Source organism: Opisthocomus hoazin, chromosome 7 (assembly GCF_030867145.1).
Source record: "Opisthocomus hoazin isolate bOpiHoa1 chromosome 7, bOpiHoa1.hap1, whole genome shotgun sequence".
Lineage (NCBI taxonomy): Eukaryota > Metazoa > Chordata > Aves > Opisthocomiformes > Opisthocomidae > Opisthocomus > Opisthocomus hoazin.
The window spans coordinates 20,634,093-20,652,166 of record NC_134420.1 but is presented as its reverse complement, the minus strand read 5'-3'; the positions used below and the strand labels follow the sequence as shown (position 1 = coordinate 20,652,166).

At 44.2% G+C, this 18,074-nt stretch overlaps 1 long non-coding RNA gene across 1 annotated transcript in view; it reads left to right on the top strand.

Moving 5' to 3' along the window:
• LOC142362097 (uncharacterized) overlaps nucleotides 1–15,888 on the top strand; it is an 88,935-nt gene extending 73,047 nt beyond the window's left edge. The window contains exon 5 of the long non-coding RNA XR_012764667.1: nucleotides 15,090–15,888. This is a non-coding gene — a long non-coding RNA (uncharacterized LOC142362097). The remainder of the gene's footprint in view (nucleotides 1–15,089) is intronic.
• The last annotated feature ends 2,186 nt before the right edge of the window (nucleotides 15,889–18,074 follow it).

Below are 18,074 nucleotides of genomic sequence, written 5' to 3'. Positions count from 1 at the left end.
GCAGCATTCCCAGAGCATGCTCTGTTCCGAGCCATCAGAAAGTGGAAGCTGTGGCTGAGGCTGTGGTCGCCCACAGGAGCACTGGGCAAGCAAAGCCAGACCAGCAGTAGTTAGGAACTGCAGAGGGGGAGTGCAAAGTCAGCCTGACACATGGGCAACATATTCAGCGCTTTGGAAGGCACCCTCAGGAGTGGTCTTTCCAGTAACCTTCAGGCACCACTAAGACCTGCCTGGTCATAGGACCAGCAAGCGCACACCCCCTCTGAGCTGGTGAGAAGAGCAAGCCCACTGCAGATCCTCACCCCCAGGCCAAAACCTATTTTGCTACCTTTTGTTTCCATCACCCAAATGACATGAGACCTTTCATCAGCCCTTCCCAAATTAGGGCTCTCTGCTAAGGAGTGAGCCGGATTACAGTCACATACAGCTACCTGGGTTTAACTCTGTCTCTTGGCTTGGCTTCAGGTAGTTACTCACGTGAGCCCGTCAGTCCCAGCAGTTGGTCACAGGCAGCAAGGGTCCCTGGGCCGTGCTGTGCCTGGCCGCTGCACCTCCCCTTGGGCTGCAGAACACCACAGGCTGCACCTGCACGACAGCAGGCGCGGTGCCCAGCCAGGCCAGCAGCCGGAGCACGCCTGAACCACTGGCAGCAGATTGCACCTTTCCCAGGTGCTATGAGAGTAGGTCTGAGTATAACCAAACACCTTCCAGCTCCCATTGTGGGTCTGGTGTCATATTCAAACACGAGTGTTACGTTCATCTTTGACTGGAAGTCCCTCTTGCCTTAGTTATCTACAGAAAAGGCTGCTGCAAACACTCCTTCTGGAGGCAAACAAGAAGTCAGAAAACAAAAGTCAAACCAAAGCAGTGCTTTCCTTTAAGTGAGCCTCCCCAGAGTGATGCAGGCAGGAGGAGAGCCTGCATTAGCAGATACCCTGCTAGCAGGCTTAAAGAAGAAGGAATCCATAAAAGCTCCAGACATTCCAGCAGGCTGGGTACCCAGGATCACTTTCACAGTTTAGGAAACAGTTTCGTCTCAACCCCCACAAATTGACCTTGGCAGAACATGGAAAGTTTGCACGTAACAGCCATGTTTGTGCTATGAGTAATCCAGTACTCTAAATTAATGCTCCATTTTGTTGGTGAAACAAATATCTTGTTATCATGTGGATAAGATATTAGAGGGGGGAAAAAAGAGAACTAAACCACATTAAAATGATATTGATGAGAATTTCCTAAGTCCATTTAACAAGATCCTTCTCCCCATGGAATTTCATCATTTCATGCATCTTCATGTCTTTCCCACATAATTTTCAGTTTTACACATTAATCACAGTTTTTAATACACCAGAAGCAAAGTACACATGCTCAGGTTGAAACAACAATGTATGCTGGGCAGTTCAATGGGGGACTATCTTCTTCAGAAATAACCACAGATCTTTTGATTACTCACAGCTCAATGAGAAAAGAGAAGGTGAGAGACTGCATTTACAGCCAACATGTGTACCCTTACACCTTCCTTTTGCTTTCCATTTTGGCAAAACTATCGCATACACTCAAAGCTAAGCCCATTGTACCCTGCAGTTCAGGTTAGAGACCCTCTGTGCCCCTGAACATGACAGGAGACTATTGCCCGCTGAGGGCCAGCAAGGGAAGGAACAGCACATTGGGACAGCCAGAAATGGGAAGCATTGCTTACATACCTGCTATCTCATCCAGTCAGCTAGGGTAAAAAATTAGAGTACCGTATTTAGGCATTTGCAGCTAAGTTGCATTTCTGTTTTTCATTCGTTGTGTGTTCCAATTTAACTAGTTACAGCAACTCTCCAAAAGAAAGAGTCTAAGCAAACATAGACTTCAGCATCTGAGGAAAAAAACTCAGGAGTCTCATCTGTATCCTGTAAATGCTCCACGACTGCACATCAATACAAACATCTGCAAGGCTTGCTTTCATCTCTTAGAAGAGAAAGCAACTTCAGGAAGTAATTTGTGCCAATTACAGGAAAATTAGGTCAGGTACCTTACCTGTATTACAGCCACACTTGTAATCAGTTCAGAAGCCCTCTGACACACAGCAGTTTCTGGAAATAGGAACTAATGGATTTGGCCAAATAAGCTGTAGCTTTGGGGGGTGGGAGCAGTGAGAAACATTCCACAGCTAATGAGGGGTTTGAGTCCAGTGGAAGAGAGATGCCTGCTTTTCTAATGAGACAAGGTACCTATTTCTAGCCCAGCTGGGCCAGGTAACATGAACTGTCATAATTTGCTTATATTTGAAAGCCTGAATCTAGAGCCAGTAACAAGCTGGCTTTGCCACAGCAAGATGTTGAAGGAAGAGAAAGCGTGGAGGACAGATTTAAGTTGTGGTATGACTTTCAAGCTCCTGGGCCATTTGTTGTTAGAAGGACGTATAGAAAAAAAGGAGAAATAATGCATTAAGGAGTGTGTGGCATCCAAGTTCATATGTCTTGTGGCTTTGCAAGTTGTCACAGAATTAGCTCATTTGCATGCGTTAAAGGGTGGGTATACAAATAGACCACACCTTTGGCTGCATTAATACCATGCTTATTAGTACTGATAATATTAATGGGCAGCCCTTTCCTCCTGTCTCTTCCATACAGACACTCTAACACACTGAACTATATTAAGTAGTTCATGGGTAGATGCTTCCAACAGTAGTTGAAGCTTTGCCTTCCAAAACCTCACTCACTGTGCCGTGAGTTCAGAAGCGCGGGACCACCTTGCAAAGGATGAGTGCTCATCCTCCCAAGGAATCTGGGAGCAGAGACAGGAGCTGATGTAGTGACGCAGAAGTTAAAGGTGACTGATGGTTTCCCAACATTGAAAAACATCAGGTAAGGACAAGGTCACCAGTCCTTAGGCAGTGGACACAGCATAAAACCCTAGCACAGTTTATGCCCGACAGATGCACGTAGATGGGCAGGCTGCACTCAGTGGGGTGAGCAGTTACACACACTACATTTGCCACCATCAGAGGTTCTGCAGCTTTTCTATCTGGAAACAGGATGACTCCCTGTGGTTACTCATACTCATGGTTCAAGCCAGCATAAGGAAAAGAAAAACGACCCTCTCCCCTAGCTAGTGCTGTCCGAACGGTGAGTCTAGGCACGGATTCATTGCTGAAAGCCAGGGGCTGAAGAGGAGCCCGCCAGGCCTCCCTGCACACCAGCTAGAATAACTAGCACAGAGTGAGGATGAGCCGCTCCAGGAAGGGCTGTAGAGACAATTCACTCCTCCAAAGGAGGAAGAAAAGGCACAGCTCAGAGGTGACTGCACACAGGTTTTCCACAAACTTCCAGAAATGGTGCAGCAGACAATACCCCATCCATGCTCCCTGCACGCACACACAGAAGAGCCTTGAAGCAGCGCTCCCCAAGATGGGAGTGAAAGTGTTATTCCCAGCTCCCACGCTTAGGCTCACAGCTCCTACCAGCCAGCGGCTCCCACCGTGTCAGTCACACACGCAGCACACAGGCTTCCCCAGCTCTCCCCATGCATATACAATTCAGGCTTTTTGCTGTTGCAAAGAGAAAGAGGGAAGCCAATCTAGGGGAAATAGATTTAGCCCACTGTTACTTGGCAATTCTGAGAGTGAGAGAACAATTATTAAGCAGCTAGTGCAAACCCAGTGTACAATAACCAACGGACAAGCTCCTGGAAGACCTAGGAAGTGTCCTTTCATTCTTGCCTGCCCCGAGATGGGCAGGTGCGGGCAGTAAGGCAGGAGTGTAGAAAGAAACTCTTAGCCCTCCAGACAGTATAGTCTCCAAAGCTGATATAACGGTCAAATAGCACCACCCAAACCAGCCCTTTCCTGTCTGTCATCATTCTTGCCTTCTTGTCCTGGGCTTTGCTTTGTTCGCTGTGAGCGGGCATGCTCCGATTCTCAGCCACATGCCAGCAAACATGCTGGCACGCTGCCCACCCTAAATACCGTGTAGGCAGGATGGCGCCTCCAATACTTAAAACAATATTTAATGTTTTACATCATTGTGGGCCTGTAGATTATTTTCTAAATCCATGAAGCAACAGTGGATCAGTATGTGATTTGCTAATGCTGCACAAGGAAGTAATACATGAAGGGAACAGATTAGTGCAGAGCACTTGAAATTACAGTTGGCATTAGCTATAGAATAACATATAGCATGTGATGACCTACTCGTCCCAGGCTGCACAGTGCATCTAACAGTGGACTCTAAGAAAGGCACATCTGCAAGGAAGGAAGCCTGCCCAATCAGCAGGCAGTTTCACTATTCCAGTTCTACTCTCCCAAATTTTTGAAGAAAAGTTTCTTTAGGAACCATTTAGATGAACAGAATTGCTATATATTAGTAAGGACACTGTTTTCAGAAGAGGACACAGGTGTCAGGTAGAAACCTCAAACACAAGCCTGCTTCTCTTGCACAAGGAAAAAAATCAACATGACAGGCAGGGGATGACACACCTGGTTGATGCCAACATGTACCACAGACCTCAAGTTTATACTTACAAAGCATCAATGGATTGTTCTTTCTGGCACCAGTGTTAAAAGTCACCTTAAAGACCTGAGCAAACACCGTGGCACTGAAGTGATTAAGGTAGTGGTATAAGATGCAACAGTTCAAGCACAGTATTGCAAGTCAAAATATTTGGCATTTGTTAATAGGAGAAAGTTGTCTCAAACCACGTGAGGATATCTTACACTGTCTTCCCAGTTACATTTGCTTGTTCAGTGATCAACTCTTAGGAAATCAATTTTGCAGGATTAGTGATAAGTCCCTTTTGGTTGCCTTATATTTGTCACTGGCGAGGGTGACAGCAAGGAGCATATGTGCATCTCCAGAACAGAAGTCCGACAGTACAAAAAAGAATCTGTCCTAGATGAACAGTGAGGTCCACTGACCTCAAGGCCAAATGACACTTAAGTCTCAAATACTGTAGTTCAAGAAGCCACCCCTGCATTTGTGTAGTAACTCCTTAGTAGGTACTCAGAGCTCAGAATAACACACTAGATACTGCAGGTACGCAGATCACCCACCACAAGGAAACTAAGGCAGCAAAGGAGAGAAGTTTCCCTTAAAGATGAGTAGCTGACAGAAAGAGGGATTAGCCATTTCACCACACAAGCAGCCACCGCTGAAATCCAAGTGCCTTGGTCCCACTCAGATCCCAATACAAGTACGAGCTGTTCTTGTCACGGTGACTAGCCCTGTGCTTTTCACTAGAGTAATTCAACCAGACGCTGAAGATTTAGCCCTGGCTACCGGGTTGCAGTCATTGACCAGAAGTGACTGAGAGCACCACGGACACCAAGATCAGATAAAGCACAGCACAGAGTCATTCCCTGGAAGGCGGCACTGACAGCACAGCAGCTTATCTTTGTTTCATTATAAAAAATCTTTAGGACCAGGCTTCAAAGAAAATGCAAGTGTACTTAAGTGCATTTCAATTCAACAGTTAGTATTTAATTACTTATCTGAACTGATCCTAAACTCAAGTAGTGCTGGCAAAGGTTTAACCAGAAGAGCCTTCCCAGCTTATGTGGGGGTGTCCGTCCTGCCTCGTCCCCATTCCTCCCCCACACTGTTACAGAAAACACTGTATTTTTGGAGTTACATCTGCTTGGGAACTCGGGTACTGTTCACCAGGGTCACTCTCGTTAGCATTTCGACTTCAAATCCTTCTTTCAGTGGTCAGAACTACTTTTGGATACAGAAACTTGAATTCAGACCACTTTTCTGCTCTGCCAGGCTCAGAGGACAGCGTCAGCAGCTTTGTAACATACGTGCTCACCCTACACGCCACACGTAAAGAGGCAGAGTCCCCCACGGTCCCTCCCACAGGTATCTTGGGGCTATGTGTGACTTCCGAATTCTACCCTGTAAAAACCAGATTTCTCGCTTTTATTTAAGAAAAAAAGGTTAAAAATCCCTGAAATTGAAGCAGTGTCGCGTTCTTGGAACACATTAATGCCTTCTTCATTCTCTAAAAAGTTTGTCTGGCCCCAAATAATTTCTCCTTGCCTGTCCAGCCACCAAACTGAAGAAAAATAACCAATTATTCACACACTTCTGGTTTTCAGCAGAGGTCCGTTCAAAGGAAGCTTCACCACGTAGTCTTCAGGGCTAGTGTTTTCTCAACACTACAACAGCTTCCCCACACACTTCTCAATGCTCTTCCTCCAGAAGAGGACCGACTACTGCAGTCACCTAGTAGTGCCTTCTCTGCTTATTTACAGTACTGCAGCAAATTGCTGGTGTACAGATAACTTAAAAAATGTGTCATTACCTCACATACAGTGCAACTGTTATTTATTTTTTTTTTTTTACACTGAACTATTTTACTTAATTCCATTTTTCGATTATTCTCTGTAGAGGCTTCCAACTGTTGCTGGATACAAAAATGTACCTAAACCAGTTGTGCTCCAGAGACATATGCCTACCCTATGACTCCAAGATTATTTCCTCTAAAACTTGATAGGGAGATGTGTACTACTTTGTAGTATGATCCATTTCAACTGCGTTCCAGCAAGGTAAGTAATCCTACACTGTCCCAGTTTTATAAGAATCCAGGCAATTTGAATTAATAGCATGCAAGTATAGCACTTGCCATAAACGTGGAACATTTGCTTTATTGCACTTGTCAAATGCATTCCTCTCTTTGGTCACAGTTATGGTCAAAGAATTTAACAAAAAAATTAACAAGCAATTCACAATAAAAAGGAACTCAAAAAAGTCAAAGCTGGAGAAAGCATCACATACCCTACGTGTTTGAATTCTTTTGTTCTTTCCAGCCTGGTTCTCGCTCTTAGTTCAGCAAGTTTCTTATAAGCCCCATTCCCTGTTCAACACAAATTCCAGAGCAGAAAGGGCACCAGAGAGGCTCTTCCCTTCAGTGTCCCAGTGAATACAGAGTGACTACACAAGCAGTTCTAGAGGTGTTTACCAAGCTCATTTCAAACTGGTTTTCTGGCTGCATCTACACTGCCCCATGAACTAGACAGGAAAAAACAGCCATCCTCACTATCTCATACTGGAACATGCTCATGACCAGCTTTATGGCAGGCACCACTGCCTGTGGGGAGTCCCAGTGCTCCCAGGGCTTAAAGCATCCCTCAGCACTTCGTGTGGCCTCCAGCTATTTGCATCTGCCCTATGGTGATGGGGGATGACAGCTTGAGAAGTATTTCCCCCACAAACTCCTCTGAGGGCCATGTGGATTTGCAGACAGTCTGAGCTCATGAGTGCTGGGTCCTTACATGAAAAACAACACAGGGTCCAGCACCAGCTTGGCAGAGGACTATCCCAAAATTCAAATGCTTCAACAGGTCCACCTTGGACAAACCCTTAAGATCAGGAGATTCAGAAGCATTCTGAGCCCTGACACTGAGCACCACCTCAAATCAACAAGGAGCATCACCCAGTTTCCTTGGGATGATCCACTCTGGAGGAAAGCAGCTGAGACTTAGAGTCTACAGTTTGGAAGAGAGGACAGCAACAATTTACACAGCTCCCTTGAAAACCATTGCTGATGGCAAAAGATTAACAGAAGGTGTGACTGGAAACAGAAGCATTCAACTTTGAGAAAAGTGAATGGACGCTGCACACAGATAAAGATCTGCCCTATTTGCTAAATAGAAACAGAAGCAGTAGCTATGCACAGAATGGCTGACATCATTGCCCAAGTTATTAACCTAGATGGCTCCTCATGTGTACAGCCATCTGCCCACAGCTCAGCTCCGAGTCCCAGGTATCTGAGGGAGAGTCTGTGGGCTGCTGTGCCCACACAGAGCATAGCTGGAGCACAGAAGTCCTGCAGCACTGCTGGCCCCACACCCTCACCCTGCTGTCAACCGTTGAGGCTTCGCCGCTGAGAAAACACTTTAAAAGTCTAAGAAGTTCTATTTTCCAGCAGCAGTCAAAGAACAACAGTGGATAAAAACAAATCTCTTAACATGATATTTAGAAAACAAACCCCTTTATTTTTAAAGCACTACAACTGATCTGAAAAGTTCATGTGTTTGCTATAGTACAGGCAAATACCTTGACAGACCCACCATAAAACAAACAATTTACCATTTTGATGTTGCATCGTGGTGGTAGAAAGCATAATTTTATCTGCTTTTACTGCACTGACCTCTGAACCTTTGCATTATAATTTGAGAAGCAGCTGTGTATTCAGGCTCACAACACCCCGCTACGTTCCTCAGTCTGTCGGGCATGGCGAGTGTCACTCTTGGTGATTAGCACAGCCACCGAGAAGGCTGCTGGAGGGGAAGACCTAGTGGCCCCTGTCCAAGACAGGTGCACACCACTGCCACATCCCAAACCGTGTCCTCTGGGCTCGTTACCAGCACTGTCATCAAAGCAGACTTAATACCAGTAAGTGCAACATCACACCAGAGATTCTCAGTAGTTGGAATTTAACATCTTAGTGGCGTCTGCCAAAGGCTTACCTTCTTCCAAAAGTGCGGCAGGAAGAGTTTAAAGATAAGGTAGCAGGGTCAGATCGAAAGATGCTGCAGGAAGCTTTTTTTGTTCTCAAACAGAAAAATACAGTAACCTATTAAATAAAACTGATTTGAAGTCAGCAAACAGATTTTTCTTCAAGTCTGCCGCCACAGGCCTAGTCAAGAACTGTTTTTGTACGCAAAGTGTAAAAGTCACAATACAGCACAAACTCATGAATTTTTTCCTAAAAATGAAAAGTTTAAGAACATAAGTGTCTAATACTAGCCAGTCACTGGTGTATTTCAGTAATCCTGCAGGCCCAGCGGTCCACCTGAAGGTCCTGAACACTGCCTGTTACTTGAGAAAGCAAGGGAACCTCCAGCACATTAGCATTTTGGCCCTGACCCAGGAAAGCACTTAAGCACATGCTTAAATTTAAGCACATGAGTGCTCCCACCCACATAAAAGGACCACTTATTCACCGAAAATTAAGCATCTGCAGAAATACTTTACTGTATCAGCTTCTTTGCTGAGCATCTTACAGGATTACACCCTATCAAGTGACTCTCCAGAAAAAAAAAAAAAACAACAACCCACACCTAAACAGAAGCTGACTTGAGGCAGGCTTGCTGATTGCCAAGAGCTGCCTAAGCACATGTGGCACTCCCCCATGGAGCCCCACGTCCTCCCCGGCTCTCATAACAGCTGCACAGCAGCAAGGAGCCTCTCCCGAGGGCAGCGCATGTTTAGAGCTGCTGTTTCAGCCTTTGCCTCGTGGTTCTGAAAAAGGTTATGTGGAAGCTATTCGCTCTGACCAAAAGCTTGCCTGCTTCACTGAAGGCTGGGATGTAAAAGCACAGACCTGCCACAAGGCACTACACTGCCTACACAAGGTGAGAGTCGCTTGCACTTAACATGAACAAGGTGTTAGGACAAAAACAGCAGTCTGCTCCAGGTTGGTTGCTTTGGATCAGGTTCTAAAGACCTTAAATTACATACAGAAGGAGTTGGTGAGGGGATAAGCGCAGCACAGAAATCAAGGGTAACAGTGTAAGGCAGTAAAAACCCGTTCTAAGCAGGCAGTAGAAAGAGATTGTGTTACATCTCACGTGTGCATTTTTGGAAGGTCATCACAAATATTAACTATGGTTCAGGCTCCCGCAGCAGAGTAATACTCATCAATTCCTCCAGCTACATTTAGAAAAGAGAAATTTCTCCCAGGGATAAATTAGATATCCCTTAGAAAAGTCCATGCCCAAACACTCTGAAGCCCTTCTGTGATGCAGCCTACTTAAGCCTCCCTTCTTGCCTGCTGGATCTCTATCCTTGGGGAAGAAACCTGGGTGCTGAAGGCAGGATCCCAGTATCAGCAACCGGGCAACTGCAGGCTCAGTTGTGTTCCACAAAAAGCACTTACCTTAACACTACAACTTAACCTTACAGTTATCATGACTTTCAGAGTGTAGAACCATTTTTAAGTAACGGTTTGTTACTAATTACAAGCTACTATACCAGCTTGTTAGTGGCAGAAGTTTAAGACACATTTGAGGGAAGTGCTAGTGGAAACAGCAAGACAGCAGTTTACGGTTTATACAGAAATTCTAGTCTGACCAAGGCTGCTGAACCTGCCTGAGCAGCTCTGCTTTGACATGCAGAATAAATCCCTCTTCGCAGTGCAGCTACTTGGTGCTACCAACCCACCCTGAAAGTCAGAGCACAAGCAGTAGTCAGCTCACTTCAGAGAAAAGCAAGTGCTTCTATTTCTGCACCAAGCTGTGCAACAGGCTGCTCCTGAGCAGAGGATCTGAGTTACTTGTACCAAAGTCACAAGTTGGCCACCCACCAGGCAGGTTTCCTACCTGCTGCTCCACACCACAGCACACCCTGCACACAGGACACCAGCACAGGCACCTGTCAGCCCCTGTGATTTGTGACCCATCTGACAAGGTCGGCTGGAGCCACTGTTTACAGCCCAGTGTCACTTTTGGCTGTGTGTGTTCCAGCTGCTGCTGTGGGGAGCACTTTCCTCACCAATTCAGATCAAAGGCTGCACCAACACAAACACATGAGTTTTACAAGTCAGTCAGCTGTGTGCTATAACAAAGGTGTGCCCGAGACGCTCCGCAATATTCCTCTCACCGTGCCTAAAATTGGCATCAGCTTGTGCAAGGATTAAGATCAGGTAGGCAGGAACTACCAGCCACAATGCTGGCATCAGAGGACAAGGTGACTAAGCGACACTCAGCAAGTAGTTTCGAATGCACATACAGAACCAAGTCATAGTTGTTACTCAGCTTTCTACAGTGGACCAAATGCAAGCCAGCTTTTTTCACTACCTGATCAGATACACAGACTACTTCAAGATGTAGATACATAACCTCATGGCATGCAATGGAGGGCTTCAAGTGGCCCTGTAAAGAAATCCTTCATACTTCTTAACTACACCATTTTAAGATTCGAAGAACAGTTAATCTTGTACAAAGATCCCCCATGCAGGTCTTGTTAAGCAGGAAACAGCACTGTACAAGGCACAGGGTAAAGTCACTGACCAAGCTGAAGGGAATGCAACAGAAGTCAAAGTCTCCTGCACCATTATTTTGCTGGTGACTCCTAACTTCAGAGTTTTAGAAGGAATAACACAGCCATTTCCACATTTGACTATTTCACTTGGAAAGGAATCCAAACTAGGCTTAGCTATTTTCTTTCCACGTGTATCTGGCAGAGATATATTTATCATCAGGAGATTTTCCTCCTCGTCTTCCCCTACTTAACAGCTCTTGACTTTGTGTGGCCCCTCTATGTCACTATATTGTTTGTGCTTTTTGTAAGACCCTACTTTAAAGTATGACATGTTTATGTAAGAGGCTTTGATGGTTAACACAGGCTCTGGCTCAGTAGGGCATTCGGGATGGTGTCACAGAGGAATGCTCTCCCCTGATTTATGAGCATGTTATAGTTATTCAGGTGGAGTGGCAGGACCTGGCAGTAAGCACCATCATACAGATCAAATGTGTTTTAAGTTCATAGATCAGGCTGAAGCACTGCCAAACGCCACAGGATTGCAGCAGTGGAAGCTAACCCTCTTTTTAAAAAGAAAGCAGAAGACAAGGAGCTGCCCTCCTCCTTAAGCCTTACTAACAGAAGTCTTGCACTGTTCTTATGAACCCTGTTCTGCAATTTGATGATGCCATGTGTGCAGATTCAGACGCATGCTTATGCCTACAAGTTTGACTTATTACACCATTCTTTTCGTAAGACAAGTCTGATTCACTGGACTGTTTCCAGATATTTCTTTAACTACTTGAAGAAAGTCCTTCAACTCTTCCCCTTTTAATCTGCTTTATTTATAACGGGTACAAGTTGAAGAGATGTTCTTTAGAAACACGTGACCAAAGTTTTCATGTTTATAAGCCCATTCACCCTATGCTGTACACCCCCACAGAAAACAAGCTTTGGAGCATCACCTCTTCTCCAGCAGTCAAGCCCCATCCCCAGTGTTTGGCTGGATCCTTTCTACACAAAGTGTTTCTTTAACATCTTCAGCTCTCAGTGAAATACCCCTCATTTCCTTCATCATGTGAATAGCTTTGCAGCTTTAGTTAAAAGGTGTTCAGCTTTATTTTTTCCTTATGCTGTTACACCTTCCTCTGATATTACCAATTTGGCAACACGACTCTGTACACCTGTTCTCATATTTAAGCCTATTCTGAATTAACACACCTTCCGTGAAGTAACAGGAGTGCAAGTCCTTCACAGTTTTGTAAGAAGGGTGGAAGAAAAGAAGGAAAACAAGGTCTCCTCAGCGTTTCTCAGACTAAAACTCCTGGAGTTGTTTAAGTCAAGCCATTTAGGATACTACCTGTTTCTAGGAGAAAGGTATAATGACTTTACTCCTAAAAGTCTGTTCAATAATTAAGTGAGCTCTATGCCGCTGCTCTCCCAGAGCTAGTGAAGAGGCTGCCTTGGCATGCATGATTTCAAGTTAGGGAGTTACTCATCTCTACAGTGAGCATACAAGTGGTATAATACATCACAAAGAAGTCTTCACTAGTTCTTGCTGTCTTGACCAACTTAAAAGCCCTGTCCTCTTTCAAGGAGGGCAGACACCCACCCCTACACACATTAGGGTTAATAAACAGACTCAGAATTCAGCTCAAAAAATACAAGAGACCAAGCCAGAAACAACTTGATGTACAGTTCTGTACATGGCAGTTACACATGCTGATAACCAGTGTGTAGCACATGACTTCAACCATTCCACCCGGGTTTCCAGACAAGCATTTCATGTTTACACAAATAAGGCATGATTAACTTCCACACAGATACCACTCTAGCAACAGAGGGAAATGCCAACATAGTCAAAACCCAGCAGAAGCAAACTACTTTACTCATAATGCAAGACCCAGAAGAAGAACCAAAGTCTCAGTGCATTGGAACATACCTGACTGCTTGTCTGTAAGACCTTCATATGTTGAAGAGCAGAATCTGGAAATTACTTTTAACTTCCCTTTCACCAGCTACAACTCCAGAACAATGAATAAAGCTTCAAGGGTCAGTTACATGTGTTATAAGCATAATAAAAGGCATCAGAATCTATTACCGTATTTCCTTACACTCAAAAAAACCCCAAACCCACAACCCCAAAAAATAATCCCCTCCCCAGCCATACTGCCATCTTATCCTTCAGAAATGACCTTTTGCTCATCAATTATTACTTTAAGATGAAAGCACCTGTTAGATGCTTATTGCTGCTCTGTGAAAAACTCCACATCAGTGGAGTTCACTTCAGCTAGCACACCTCCCACAAGCCCCAGTCTCCCCTACTGCTCTTCCCAAAAGGCTGGCATGCCCCTCCCTTGCCCCCAGTGCCTTTCACCTTGGCCACAGCAATCCTGCTCGGCCAGGGAGGCTGGGGCTGTGCTCAGGGGCAGTGCTCTCCTACTGCACAAACACAACTCACGGAGCAGCTCTATCTCACCTCTTTGCAAAGAGCACTCAGTGCAGTTTCTGTTCCCTGATCTGTCCATTTTCCTTTACAGTTACAGTCACAGACTTAGAACTGATCGAGATATCAAACACCAAGTCAGGGGACTGCCTCAGACAGGTGTCCAGGTGGAGAAGGTTCAGGTGAACCTAATCTGTGAGACATTTGGGAGAGGAGAATAAAAGGCATCAGCTGTAGCTAAGTTAATTCTAAGTAACATCCCCTACTACAGGACAAGACTAATTGACTGTTTCTGCTGTCTTTGCTCAGTGCACAATGACGACAGACAATGGAAAAGCCAACAACGTAGTTTGTAGGGTTTGAGGTTTTTTTAGTCTGCTTAGGACTTTGCAAGTTAGCACAGAAAATATGGATCTACATAAAGTTGCTCCTCTTTTTTTGTAGCAGTAAGCTCAGGGATAATGACACTCCAGTTTTGCTACTGTGTCCTTTGCCTTGCTACTTTTTTTGTGCCAGTACTACCTGTGATACAACACTTACTTGAATGACTAACAAGAGATAAATATGAAAAATACAAGTTTGATGATCACCCCAAAATATTTTACTGGGAATGAGATTAACTGTTAAAGCCAAATTCTCCTCTACCTTCCCCAAAAGAAAGATGTTAAGAGAGGCAAAACCTAGAAACATATTGGGTTGTGGGGGCTACCCTGCACCAAAGTGCTCTGTGTTGATTATGTTGGGACAAGTGGAGGCTTCCCGAGATTCATTCTGCTTTGGTTTGATTTGCAGAGATTTGAAACGCAAATGAAAAGTCAGGTTTGAGTTCCTGCAATTGAAATCTTCTGAATGTTATTTACCAACAGAGTAAAAGAGTAATCAAAGATTAGAGGTCAAAAAGTAAGAGTCCGTTTTCTCAAAGAAATAAAGAATTGCAATGTTACTTTCGTTCAGAAGTTCTCTAAAAGAGTCATGTTTGGAATTACACAACTTCTTCCTTGCAAATTTTTTAAATAATTATAGAAGTCTGAGCTACTGGGAAGAACAAGATGAACTATTTTAATTAGCTACCCTTAAAGAAAATCCTTAAAACCAGACAAAAAAATTAACTGCAGTTCTGATGGCACTGAGAAGTTACTGTGGAAGATGCTTGTAGCTGAAATAGGCTTAAAAAAAAATTGAAAGGACTGTTAATTACATGTAGTTACATTATTGGCTTTGCAATTGTTGTTTCCTGCCCAGCTCCACTCTATGCCAGATGAAGTGCTTACAAAGCAAGCTCCATTACAAAGTTCTCTATTTACAAGGAATTCAAGGCACTATGAATTGCACAGGAAAAAAATACGCTCTGTGAATAGTTCCATTTATCTTTTTAATGTCATAAAGTACTACACAGAACCACAGACACATACTGGTTGGCACGGACCTCCAGTGGTCTCTAGTCTAGTGATTAAAGCCACGCTAGACCAAGTTGCTCAGGGCTTGTACAGGCAAATTCTGAGCCTCTCCGAGGACAGAGATGCCACCTCCTCCTTGGGCCCCTGCTCCAAAGCCTAGCCATGCTCTTTGGGAATATTTTTCCTAGCATTTACTTGGAATTTCCCTTGGTCCATATAGGGCAAGTGAGAGGCAACCCTCTTGCCTCTCACCCTGTCCAAGACAAGTCTCACTCTATCCTTCATTTCCCCTCCCAGCAGGCCGCTGTGGACAGTGAGGGACAGCACCTCTCCATGCTGAACGAGCCCAACAGTCTCCTGGTGTACCACTGGCCGCAACCCCTCACCTTGGTGGCCCGTTCCAGTACGACGATGTCTTTCTTCTACAGGGCAGACCAAAATTGACACAATACTTCAGATGCTGTCTCTCACGATGCTGTGTGGAGGGGAATAACCGCTCCCCTAGATCTGCTGCTCCTGCTACTGGAGCTCAGTATGTTGCACTGAAGATAAGGCAACAGACTGAAAACTATTTGTATGGGCATCTCTATCTGTAAAAGTGGCCAGAGAAAATAAAACGTTGTCCTGGTTTCAGCTGGGATAGAGTTAATTTTGCTCCCAGTCGCTGCTGTGTTTTGGATTCAGTACGAGAAGAATGTTGAGAACACTGATGTTTTTAGTTGCTGCTATGAAATCAAGGACTTTTTCCCAGTTTCTCATATTCAGCTAATGAGCAAGTGTGCAGGAGCTGGGAGGGAGCACAGACAGACAGACAGCCAAGCTGGCCAACAGAAATACTCCATACCATAGACGTCAAGCTCAGTTTACAAATGGGGGTTGGCTGGGGGTGCAGGAGGCTCTCTGCTCTTCTCATTTCTGTGAGTTTGAATCCTCTCTTGGCCAGGAGTTCAAACTTTTTGGGCTGCAAATTGGTGTCAGGTGGTGAGAAATATTGTATTGTATATAGTTTGTTCTGTATATTTATTATTATCATTATTATTACCATTATTATTAGTAGTATTTCCTCTGTTGCCTTATTAAACTCTCTTTATCTCAACCACGAGTTTCCCCTTTTGTCCATTTCTCCTCCCCATCCCACTGGGGGAAGGAAAGAGGTGAGTGAGCGGCTGTCTAGTGCGTAGTTGCCAGCTGCCAGGTTGAATTACGACAAATGTCCATAGAAATCATTGTGTTTGAATATTAGGTTACATAATTGGAGAGTACATGTACCATATTACATGGATGTTTCCATTTATTTCTAATAATTAACGGGTGTGCAAAATTAGTGGGTTTCAAAATGAAATTGTGTCCCCAAACCTGAGGTACATGCAGGTAAACACTCATCTACCCTTGTAGAAAACATTCATAAATAGTGATATACTATTTTTTTCTTAGCATGAAAGAGAATACACTATTCTGTGTGGCACATCAGATGGCAGTTATCATCAAAATGTCTTTGGGCCATCAGGCATTTCTTTGCTAAACAATCTCCATGTATTATTCAGGTTGCACTACACCAGCATTTAAAGAGATCTGGAAGCTGAATGATTTGGAGTGGCCAAGGGAGCACGTTCCTCCCACAGGACTCACAACTGACCTCTACATGTTCCACCCACATTCACCAGAGGGTGCTTGTGTGGTACAAGGCCAGGCTGTGTAAACCTGGCTGGCAATCCCATTTTGGGTCCAAGCTGTGGGAAAGGAAATAGAAGTCTCCTTTTTTCATCTACTGAAATGCTTTTAGCTCCTTTCAGATCTGCCATAACAACAATACACTTAAGGAGTACTCTAATGCCAGCTTAAACCTGTGTTCAGTACAGACTGCTAAAAATGCCTTTCTCAATTTGATACGCTACACTGATGTATTGCACCTTTCTGTATCTGTTTCATTCCCTCATGGTGGATGAAATTCAAAGGTATTACAGAAAGTAATAGCTAGCCCCAAGTGAGGCAGCCAAACATATAAATCTGGATGTACAATGAATATGATGTAGTCAAAGCTAATTAATTGCTCTATATCCATCATCATTCTGCCATTACAAAGTTCCTTCCCCTTCCTCTCAAGGGCTTTTTTCCTTCACTCTATACCATTTCTGACTTCTTTCCACTGATGTTCAAAGCTTTAAGGCTCTCTTACATGAACCTAGGCTTCTTCCCCAGGTCTACTGGTATCATTTCCTTGCATGATTGTCTGAATTTCTTGCTGTTTTGTTCCAAGGGATGTGTATCTTGAGTTTAGTCCTGAAGATCCGAATTGAACGCAAGTCCTCAGTGCCTTCTGGATGTGGCTCTGCAGATGTTTGCTGCTCCTGCTTCACTCTCTGAGACCTGTTGTGAAGTCAGCAGAGATAGGAGAAGGCACTGTAACTACCTTGTCTCAGCACTCTTCTCCTCCTGTTCCAGTGGAGAGATGGCTAGGCAGGGAGCAGACTCGAGCCCTCCTCGTGCCCCTCTCCTTCCCGAGCAGAGGCGTAGGCACACCCGCAGAGAGGCACCACACGAACTGGCAGCTGGCACTGTCTGTCTCCCAGCAGCAGGGCATTAATAACCATTAACAAAATGCTATACAGTTCCAACATGATGTCAGCGGTATTAACCTCTGTCATTCCTGTATCAGCACTAGTGAATGACTGTTTTTCTTTTTTTTTCTTTAAAACTTACCTTTGAAATATCCCATAGTGTTAAAACCAACAGTGGCTTCTTAGTATAGCTCTTATTTTCCAATTTTGAAAACTGAACTATCAGGTATCAGTCGTGCCTATGCTGTGCAACAGCTGAATTTATCTCATTCATGATTTTTTACTGAGCTTTAAAAAGAAACAAACCAAAGCAAAGCTTTCACACGCTATAGACTTGTGAGCAGCTTTTGGGAGGTACCAAGGATTTGCCACCTATTAGAGAAAATAGGTGCAAGAGACGTGGGAGTTTTCTGGAACTGATAGTTTATAAGCAAATTACTCTGACCTGGTGTATTATAGCAAATTTGCTACTGCTTTCAGGACTATGAAATATAAGTATCTTTTCTCAGTTCACACTAGTAACCAGAGCACAACCAATTCTTTTTAAATGGTATACTCATAAAGCCTCTCACAATCTTACAGTATCTAGGTACGCATTGCTTCCCAGCTCAAAACAAAATAAATGCCAACAATATAAACAGATGACATAAGGTCTGTAGGGAGAGAGAGTCAGTATCATTTATTACAGTAATAAAGATAACTGGAATAAGATACAGTTTTCCAT